At 41.8% G+C, this 8,230-nt stretch overlaps 1 pseudogene; it reads right to left on the bottom strand.

Moving 5' to 3' along the window:
- Positions 1 to 7,043: 7,043 nt before the first annotated feature.
- On the bottom strand, positions 7,044 to 7,163 carry LOC148502721 (5S ribosomal RNA; annotated as a pseudogene).
- Positions 7,164 to 8,230: the final 1,067 nt, after the last annotated feature.

Genomic DNA, 8,230 nt, shown 5'->3' with positions numbered 1-8,230 from the left:
TGTGTAACACAATCGAGTACGTATTTGTCTAGAGAAAACCAGAACAAAGAGGCAGAATCCTCGGCCTCACACAACTAAAAACTCCAAAAAAGCTCTCCCCAACTACCATCACATTTTTTAAGTGGCAACACTGAAAACCCCTCGTGGTTTACTGTCCCTCGTGCTTAAGCTGTCAGCCTTTGTGATAACTTATGTTGTATTATAGTGATGTGAGAATGTATCTGTCTCCATGTGGGACTGCAATCAAAGAAAATTATCCCAGTACCCATTAGGGTAACACCATGTTTGCCTACTTTTGAAAAAGTATTTCAGGGAGACCTATGAGAGTGGTGGTAAAGTGGACATGCTACATCTGAGAAGCGTGCCATGAGATGACTTTCATCCAACTGTAAACGAGCCCCAAAGCAGTTAGTAAGATCTACTTGTTGATGAAAACATACTGATACTTTTTAGGTTTTTAGGAGTGGAAATGTTGCCCATAGCAACCAATCAGATTCTAGCTATTATCTTCTAGAAGGTGCTAGATAAATGTTAAGTAGAATCATGTTGGTTGCTATGGGCAACATCTCCACTTCTAAAAACCTGCATTTTAGTAAATATACCCCCTAGACTCTTCAGGAAGTCAGGGAGATTGTTACTATTTCAGGGAAGTTGGCAAGTATAAGTAAAACCCTAAGTATTTCTAATCTATTCTTATAAATCAAAAGTACCTACAGTACCACATTTTAGGTAACTGTTTATGCATTTGGATACATGTGAAGTTAGCTGCCAGATACAACTGTTTTCATTACACCATTATCATCATTTTATTTTGTCTTTTTTGACATTGAATGCAGCTTTATAGTCTTAAACCATATAGGCATGATCATGTGCAGTAACTAATAGTCTTAATAATATTCAGGTCATCTGGATTACTGTCTCATCACAGATTCAAGAGAGGAGTGAAACAGTGATGATTTGAATCTTTTAATTCTCACAGAGCACACTTTGAAGGCAGTCCATTAGCATGGGAGTTAATCACACACTGCTGACATCTCATTTCAACACTTACCGTAAGATCAGATTTCTCAGTCGGTCTGTTCTGTGGAAGTGAACGGGTTAATATTTATGCACAGCTAATAGTATAGTGAATCATAGAAATAAAAAAAAAATTTCCTCTACAGTGGAAAGGTGCTTTGCATTAACCTTCTGTAAACTATATTTACATGTTTTAGTATAATGAATAATGGATTAGGTTGAGTGGATAAGGTTATTTGGAAAGTTTCACTGAGAGAGGAGTTGCAGTAAACTCCTAAATTTATGCTTCCCTTGAGTGCCTGTAATGTGTAGCATTAATCTTTTGAGATATAGATGGGATCACAAGCACGAGAATCGTCTGAAACTAGAAATTTTTATAAAATAGTCCTTAATTTAACAGTGAGTCCTCCTCCATGCGGACCAGAGTAGCAAAGTCTGTGGCATCATTAATAGTAATACCTATCAAAACTATGATTCAGCAGTGTGAATTCAAACTACAGTACATGAATAATGAGGTTTACTGTATACTGTTTTCAACAATACAATACAGAATACATAATTCCAGCCTTTAATTAAGTGATATATTACATCAGCAGATTTATGCTTTAAATCTTATTGATAGATCATACCCTCCAACAGTATTCCACAGGCAACCAGGACAAAATGAGTGAAAATAGATGTGGACGTACCATGTTGGGGGGTGCCACATTCTCCAGGGTGCCATAGTACTGTGCATGGACAAGTGGCCAAGGGAAAAGAGTGATCCCAGAGCCCTGAGCAGTCACTAAGTTCCTTTGACCTGAATAATGTAGGGGTGTAGCATGGAGCCCTGGTGCCAATAGCAAGTACAGCTACAGTATGAGCCATCACCCCCTACAGTGTTAACAAGCACTGGGGTGGGGGCAGAGGGGCAGAGGCACATTTGGGAAGGGGCGATAACAGGGCTTAACAGCACCTGGTGCCTGCCCCACCACCTTTCTGCATGACATCATGACTTCACATTCGGAAGTGCAGCAGTGCCTGGAACATTTTCAAGATGCTCTGGGTAGCTGTACACATGGCAGGTTTCCTTCCTGTAGCGTCCAAAGTGATACTGGCTGCAGGGTGCCAATCCAGTCATCCTGCACCCTGCTAGCCAGAGACAAGGGCCATGGGGCAGCGACAATGCTGCCCACAGACCTCTGTCTGGCTGCAACGGTCGAACACCCCTGTTTGTGGCCCTGTGTAGAGGTGCACTTGGGGAGGGAGTGATAAAAGGCACACATTAGGAGGCAGTTCCAGACTGAATACTACACCTTCATATGAAGGGGGGGCCAAGGGCATGCAACTCCCATGTCCCTATTTAAATCCCACTCTGCAGCTGTCACTGATCACTCTCTGACAGGGGGGCACCACAGCACGCTGGTGGTTCCAGCAGCTAACTGCGTCTTACTCAAAGGCAACCATCAGTCTAAGAATAAGAAGCAGTTCGCAGACGGGATCATCAACAATCTAAGTGCACCACTGTGTTCCTGGCCCGATACATAGGTAAAGGACTATTTACTGCAAACCAGTCCTGACATTAAATAAATAGCATACACATTACTTGAATACCTCCCAGAATATATTAATAATCATTCCAGTCCACACATTACATTAACTGTCCCACACCAGTTCTCCAATCACTATAAACTTCTCAACACCCCACGAGCAGGGATGCCATCAGAAATTGTGGGGCCCGGGACAGGCAGGCCCCCACTCCCTTCCCATATAGTACAGAATCCGTGAGCCGGAGGAGGGCTTACAAACTAATTAATATATATATATATATATATATATATATATATATACACAGTCAGGTGCATACATTTTGGGACATTGACAGAATTTTCATATTTTGGCCTCTATTCACCACCACAATGGCTTTGAAATGAATCAAAAAAGATGTGTTTTAACTGCAGACTTTCAGATTTAATTTGAGGGTAATTACATCCAAATCAGGTGAACGGTGTAGGAATTACAACGGTTTCTATATGTGCCTCCCACTTTTTAAGGAGCCAAAAGTAATGGGACAAACTAAACAATCCTAAATCTAACTTTCACTTTTTAATACTTTGTTGCAAATCCTTTGCAGGCAATTACAGCCTGAAGTCTGGAACGCATAGACATCACCAGTTGCTGGGTTTCATCCTTGGTGATGCTCTGCCAGGCCTCTAGTGCAAATGTCTTCAGTTCCTGATTGTTCTTGAGGTATTTTCCCTTCAGTTTTGTCTTCATCAAGTGAAATGCATGCTCAATCGGATTCAGGTCAGGGGATTGACTTGGCCATTGCATTACATTCAACTTTTTAACTTTAAAAAACTCTTTGGTTGCTTTTGCAGTATGCTTCGGGTCATTGTCCATCTGCACTGTGAAGCGCCGTCCAGTGAGTTCTGAAGCATTTGACTGAATATGAGCATATAATATTGCCCGAAACACTTCAGAATTCATTCTGCTGCTTTTGTCAGCAGTCATATCATCAATAGATACAATGGAACCAGTTCCATTGGCAGCCATACATGCCCACTCCATGACACTACCACCCCCATGCTTCACTGATGAGGTGGTATGTGTTGGATTCAACTCATTCAATTCAATGAGCAGTTCCTTTCCTTCTCCATACTCTTCTCTTCCCATCACTCTGGTACAAGTTGATCTTTGTCTCATCTGTCTATAGGATGTTGTTCCAGAACTGTAATGGCTTTTTTAGATGTTGTTTGGCAAACTCTAATCTGGTCTTCCTGTTTTTGTGGCTCACCAATGGTTTACATCTTGTGGTGAACCCTCTATATTCACTCTTGTGAAGTCTTCTTTTGATTGTTGACTTTGACACATATACACCTACCTCCTGGAGAGTATTCTTGATTTGGCCAACTGTTGTGAAAGGGTTTTTCTTCACTGGGGAAATAATTCTTCTGTCATCCACCACAGTTGTTTTCCGTGGTCTTCCGGGTCTTTTGGTGTTGCTGGGCTCTTCGGTGCATTCTTTCTTTTTAAGAATGTTCCAAACAGTTGATTTGGCCACACCTAATGTTTTTGCTATCTCTCTGATGGGCTTGTTTTGATTTTTCAGCCTAATGATGGCTTGCTTCACTGATAGTGACAACTCTTTGGATTTCATATTGAGAGTCGACAGCAACTGATTCCAAATGCAAATGTCACACCTAGAATCATCTCCAGACCTTTTTCCTGCTTAATTGATAATGAAATAATGAGGGAAAAGCCCACACCTGTCCATGAAATAGCTTTTGAGTTGATAGCCCCATTACTTTTGGCCCCTTAAAAAGTGGGAGGCACATATAGAAACCGTTGTAATTCCTACACCGTTCACCTGATTTGGATGTAGTTACCCTCAAATTAAATCTGAAAGTCTACAGTTAAAGCACATCTTGTTTGTTTCATTTCAAAGCCATTGTGGTGGTGAATAGGGTTCAAAATATGAAAATTCTGTCAATGTCCCAATATTTATGCACCTGACTGTATATATATATATGTATATATATATATATATATATATATATATATATATATATAAATAGTAAGAAAAAACAGCTGCACTCACGGGACTTTCAATAATGAATCCTGGACACAGCAGTGTAGTTCAACGTTTCAGTCTGTAAAGACTTTTATCAAGAACAACATAAGTGAACAAGTGAACACACCTTTTTAGGACAGCATACAGAGTGTGGTGTGCATGGCCGCCCCTCCTGGGTGACGTCATCCGCATGTGGCCGATGCGTCACTCAGCACATCATGACGCTCGGCGTGTGACGCGGTTAAGATGACACACCCATTCCAATGTCAGACATCGGGCAGTGGGCGGCAGGATGTATGTGATAACCATGGTAACCTGAAGGGTAGTGCAGAATAGAGAGACAAATGCAAGTGCACACTCTAACCATGCTGAACATAATAATATAACTGCTTAATAGCATCAAAGAGGTTCTTTGCATAATAATGGCCATAATTATGGGCCTGCCCACCGCGTCCAGGTGACCTCTATCAGGCAGGTCCCTAAGACTCCCATGGAACAAATATAGTAGCACTTTATACACCTTTTATTATAACCTCCAACATAGGTAGGACTTAACACATAGGCTTCCTTTATTATTCTTTAACCCTCACTTTAAATCTCACACTAGTGTGATGCCATGGGGCGGTTCTGCTGGGTTGGCCTGGGGGGTCCTGTGCCCTATATTTGTTCCATGGGAGTGTTAGGGACCTGCCTGATAGAGGTCACCTGGATGTGGTGGGCAGGCCCATAATTATGGCCATTATTATGCAAAGAACCTCTTTGATGCTATTAAGCAGTTATATTATTAGGTTCAGCATGGTTAGAGTGTGCACTTGCATTTGTCTCTTTATGCTTGCAGCACTACAAGTCTCAGCAGGTAGCACCTCACATTGTGCTTAGGGTGTGCAATCTAGGGCCCCTCTCCCTATGTATTTGTACTGTGTGTATGTATGTACACTGGAAGGACGAGACTCCTCCCACCTTGATTAGCACCCCTCCCACCTGTCCCAGGGTGTTTTTAAGTAGCAAGGAGTCCTTGCACTCCAAGACTGCACATCTAATGAGGCACACTGTGGGTAAGACCTATTATATATATGCTGTGTCAGTTTTGGGACTGGTATTGGGGTGCGGGGCTCTCTGGGCTGGTGTGGCTGGACTGCTTCATGGCATCATAATATACACTTTTTCACTTCTTTAGTTTGTTTTTTATATGTAGCACTTTATACACCTTTTATTATAACCTCCTACATAGGTAGGACTTAACACATAGGCTTCCTTTATTATTCTTTAACCCTCACTTTAAATCTCACACTAGTGTGATGCCATGGGGCGGTTCTACTGGGTTGGCCTGGGGGGTCCTGTGCCCTATATTTGTTCCATGGGAGTGTTAGGGACCTGCCTGATAGAGGTCACCTGGACGCGGTGGGCAGGCCCATAATTATGGCCATTATTATGCAAAGAACCTCTTTGATGCTATTAAGCAGTTATATTATTAGGTTCAGCATGTTTAGAGTGTGCACTTGCATTTGTCTCTTTATGCTTGCAGCACTACAAGTCTCAGCAGGTAGCACCTCACATTGTGCTTAGGGTGTGCAATCTAGGGCCCCTCTCCCTAGTGCAGAATAGATCATTAAGTTATAATCGCAGGCAATGACAAGTGTATAAGACATAAAGCTTATTTTATGTACCTAGAATGTGTAAATAAATGAATCCACAAAACGGCCTCAAAACAATAGTGTAAATATAAATGTGAAGAGAGACAAAGACATATAACAAATAGCAAACATATAAAAAACCTGGTCCTGAAACAAATAAAACAAAATAACAGACAGAAAATAACTATGATGTAAATAGCTGTAGGCTGTAAATAGAATGTTGCTGAATAGATGGAATAGGTATTGTGAATAAATAAGGCATAAACACTTGAATAAGTGTGATAGGCAAATACACAATACATAACTAAAGATATACTCCAAAGCCAATACAGGTTGTCTCCCATATCCAAAATGCTTGGGACCAGGGGCATTTTGGATAACGGAATATTCCGTATTTTGGAATATGTGCATATCATAATGAAATATCTTGGGAATAGGACCCAAATATACACATATAATGCATTTATGTGTTGTTATATACACCTTATACACATAGCCTGCAGGTCCTTTTATACAATATTTTCAATAATTATGTGGCTCAAGCAAAGTTTGTGTACAGAAATGAAATTCATTTGTTTCATATACACCTTATACAAGGAGCCTGAAGGTAATTTTATACAATATTTTTAATAATTTGTGCCTTAGAAAAAGTTTGTGTATATTGAACCATCAAAATTCAAAGGTTTCATTATCTCAGTCATGCCAAAAAAATTCCGTATTTCAGAATATTCCGTATTTCGGAATATTTGGATATGGGAGACTCAACCTTTACTCCAGTTTCAGACATGTCAAAGAAATGCACACGCATGGGTTAAACGCAGATATCCTTTTGTTTGGTTGATTTACAACACCTGGTATTCCTAGGTGGTCACCCATCCAAGTACTAACCAGGCCAAACACTGATTAGCTTCCAAGATCAGACGAGATTGGGCTTGTCCAGTGTATGTACGCTTGTAACTAACCACTTGAAAATTGGATTCAAATACTTCCCCTCAGCATTGTGAGCATATCCCAGTATAGTCAGATCACTGCTGAGTAGCGGATAAAGATACATAACCAAAGTCATATTTTGACCATATAAAATGTCAAGTGAGCTAAAGATAAACCCACAAGTAAAGTTGAATGGGATATGTAAAAGTGATCAATGACTGGAGCTGAGGACCAAAAGGTGCCACATGAAGAAAACAGATGAGTGGACAAAGGTACCCAAGTAAAGACTGACATCATAAGAAAATATGAAAAGAGAATATAGGGCCTGATTCAGAGCTGAACGCTCTGACCAGAGTGCTAGCTCTGAATCAGGGCCCTCCTACTTTTTTTTGGAGCGTCCTCATGGACGCTCGCATAGCTGTGGGTTACTATCAGAGCCAAAATCACTCCCACTGACATCACTAGTGATGTCAGTGGGCCCGGCTTGAGACGGTAGGTGTTCCCATGGGAATGCCTCCGTCTGGCAGGCACGCCCCCGGCACGCAATCAACATCGACAGCACGCCCCCTTTGGTGCGAGACCCAGAGCGATGGAGAGCCCATCGCTTGCCAGGTCTCGCGCATGCGCACGACGGAGCTCCCTCCATCATGCGCATGCGCAGTGGGGGAACATCGACCCGCTTGCGAGCGTACTGCCGCTCACGAGCGGGTCTGAATGACCCCCATAGTACGATGATGAAAGACAAAACAAATATACCACCAGGGTTTAGAGAAAGCAGGCAAAGGACAAAGTCTCATTTAGTAAAAACGGAGCCGCAGTGTTCATGTTGTGTATCCACCGGGCTTGAAGTTGCATCAAATGTTTGTCTCTGTCTCCCCCTCTCTTCGACAATGGCACATGATCGATAACTTGGTGTCTTAATGTGGTCAAAGAATGCTACCGTTCCCTGAAATGTCTTACCACAGGTTGGTCATTTTCTCTGCCTTCCAGTGCCTGTCTTATGGCCGTGCGGTGTTGCGCCATCCTTATTCTTGCTGTACACAATGTTTTGCCTATATATATAAGGCCACAAGGGCACCAGATGATGTAGATAATG

This window comes from Taudactylus pleione, unplaced genomic scaffold (genome assembly GCF_031769625.1).
Source record: "Taudactylus pleione unplaced genomic scaffold, aTauple2 ptg000485l, whole genome shotgun sequence".
NCBI classification, from domain to species: Eukaryota; Metazoa; Chordata; class Amphibia; order Anura; family Myobatrachidae; genus Taudactylus; species Taudactylus pleione.
The sequence above is the reverse complement of the archived record's forward strand: the minus strand, read 5'-3'. Positions and strand labels throughout refer to the sequence as shown.